Source organism: Alexandromys fortis, unplaced genomic scaffold, assembly GCF_014885135.2.
Source record: "Alexandromys fortis isolate MF-2015 unplaced genomic scaffold, M_Fortis_MF-2015_v1.1 scaffold_58, whole genome shotgun sequence".
Lineage (NCBI taxonomy): Eukaryota > Metazoa > Chordata > Mammalia > Rodentia > Cricetidae > Alexandromys > Alexandromys fortis.
In genome coordinates this window covers 5,507,076-5,510,148 of record NW_026067940.1, presented here as the reverse complement: position 1 = coordinate 5,510,148, position 3,073 = coordinate 5,507,076, and positions in this window count along the sequence as shown.

The following is a 3,073-nucleotide window of genomic DNA, read 5'->3' as shown; positions in this document are numbered from 1 at the left end:
CCGCCCTGGCTCAGATGAACCCTCCACCCAAGCCAGGCTGGGTATGTAAAGGGACGCAATCAGGAAATGAAACAAAAACTTCCACAGCACGGCTTTGCAGAGTGCTGCTCCGGAACTGTGGTATCATTATTTATTTCTTAGGTGTGGGGGATCATGAAGGCTCCAGGCCCTGTTAGCCCATGCCCAACCCTTTGGTCCCTCTAGAGCAGTGCTTCTCAACTTTCCTAACGCTGCGACCCTTTAATGTAGTTTCTCATGTTGTGATGACCCTGAGCCATAAAATTTTCTTCATTGCTACTTCATAGCTGTAATTTTGCTACTGTTATGACTTGTAATGTAAATATCTGTGTTTCTGATGGTCTTAGGCAACCCCTGTGAAAGAGTCAGTCGACTTCCAAAGGGGTCTCCACCCACCGGTTGAGAACTGCTCTTCTGGAGCCTCCAGTGTGGTGCAATGCTGAGTGAGGTGTTCTTGGCACAAAGACCTGGACAGGTGACTGGATTCTACGGCCTTGGGTTTCTAATCCGACAACCGTGACTTTTCCCAAGAAGTTCTTATGAGGGAAAAAAAAAAGAAGTGGATAAAAAAAAAAAAAGCCCTTTGAAAACTTGAATTCATTTGCAATCATGACAGAGTGTAGTGGTGACACTGAGAATGTCCCTGAGCTGCCTGCAGGGCACGATGCCTGGACAGGTGAATGTTTAATTAGATTCCTCCTTCACTAGCCGATGGCCTTTGCTGTAAGACGTGCTGGCTGGCCAGCCTCCAGAGTGCTCTCTCCTGCTCGGCCATAGGTCTGTAGCCCCAGAGAGGACGTCTCTTTCCCAAGGCAGCCACAGGCTGAGGATCAGCCTGACCTTTAATGGCCAGACGCCTTCCTAGGATTGCCCTTGTGACATGTCCTCCCCAGGAGAGTGGACACTCCACTCCAGTGTCCAGAAAGTCATGCCAAGGAAAGTCCACTTCAGAGTTCACTTGCGCCGTGTTCCAAGTGGCCTACGATGGGAGCCATGACAGATAGCATCCCTAGCTGACATCTGATACCTTTGGGGAGCTTTTTAAAGCCACAATTTTTAGGTATAACAGCTTTTTGATAGAAGACTAATAATAGCAAAAGTAGTTAATATAACTGCATTAGAATATTAATAGCAATAATTCATTAAGTGCTTACTCTGGGACAGGTGTACCCAGATCTAGGCACGTGAATAAAGCTTCTCAGTGACCCTCATGATTACCCCACCAGGTAACAGCTACTCAGTAATGCTCATGAGTCCCGCCCCCATGTGATAGGTACTATTCTTGGCCAAGATACTGAGGCACAGAAATTTTTAATAGAAAGTCTAAGGTCTCATAACATTAGAGCTCACGAATTTTAATGACTGCTATACTGTCCCCTAGTGGCCGTTTAGAAGATTTGCAAGAGAGCTTCGGGTTTTCTCAAGTGTGGTGGCAAAATTCTGGCTAGCTTTTAGTTGCTGCACTGCACGGGACAGGCTTCCAAAACAAGACTCCAGGCCTCCGCAAACCGCATCAGATTGTCTGCCTGGACCAAAACGCACTTCTCATACAAGCTCACCCTAAGTCAGTTTGTCACACTACTCAAAAGTTCTTGTGGGTTTTAAGCTTTTGAGAAGACTTTATGAACAGCTCGGGAAGATGAAGCAACTTAAGTGGAATATGACAGAGTCTCAGAATTATCTAACGACCCATTCTATGTGTATATAACACGTATACTATAGCAGTCCGTGCAACCGGGAGTTCTTTCAAGGCTGTGCTGCCAAAGAGCAAAGAAGCTGGCTACAAGTATCTCCCAGAGGGGAGCCCAGCACAGAAATCACTAAGAGACCCCTTAAATGGAGGTCTCAGAACAAAAGCTTTGAGAAATTATTTCATGTGCTTGAGAGATGGCTCAGTGGATCAAAATGCATATTGCTGTTTCAGAGGACCTGAATTTGGTTCCCAGCACCCAAACAGACAGTTCACAAGGTCAATTCCACAGGCACCTGCAGTAATGTGCACACACAGGCACAGCCAAGAGCATACGTGAAATTAAAAGTAATCCTTAAAAAAAAGGCAAGCAGGATGTCAGATGTTTTTTAGTCCCAGCACTTGGAAGGCAGAGGCTAGCAGATCTTTGTGAGTTCCAGGTCAGCCTGGGCTACATATATCAAGTTGCAGGACAGCCAGGGCTACAGAGTGAGACCTTGTCTTTAAAAAAAAAAAAAAGTACTAAAAAAAATCATTTCATTTTGCCATTCTTTACATTTTCCCTTAATTTTTTTGGTTTTGGCTTTGGTTTTTAGAGACACGATTGTCCTGAAACCTATAGACTGAGCTGGCCTCAAACTCACAGAGATCCCCCTGCCTCTGCCTCTGGAGTGCTGGTATTATTATTTTTTAATAATATTCCTCACAGGCAGGGCCAGGCTAATGTTGTTGTTGGTTTTCTGAGACAGGGTTTCTCTGTAGCTTTTTTTTTAATATTTATTTATTATGTATACAATATTCTGTCTGTGTGTATGCCTGCAGGCCAGAAGAGGGCACCAGACCCCATTACAGATGGTTGTGAGCCGCCATGTGGTTGCTGGGAATTGAACTCAGGACCTTTGGAAGAGCAGTCAATACTCTTAACCACTGAGCCATCTCTCCAGCCCGAGTGCTGGTATTATTAAAGGCATATGCTACCACTGCATGACATTTCCCCTTCAGTTTTAAGTTTTCTGTTGTGTGCAGAGGTCAGACAGCCTTGTGCAGTTGCTTCTCTCCCTCCAAGTTTACCTGGATCCACAGCAGCTTTATCTGCGAGTCAGCTTTCCAGTCCCGAGTCTTTAAACTTTTTAAAGCTTTGTGCAGATGTTTTCTATCTTTCTCTGACACTGTCCCGAGGATGCCCTTATAGTTGTTCTTCTCAGTCCAACCCTGTTACCCATGGATCTTTGACAATGTAGATTCACTGAAACGATTTAAATCCCCCGGGAGATGGCAGATGTGAGTCTGAGAGCCACCACAAGTCCGTTCTGTGTCGTGACAATGACGTCACACACTGATATAGAAATGAATAATTTGCATTAG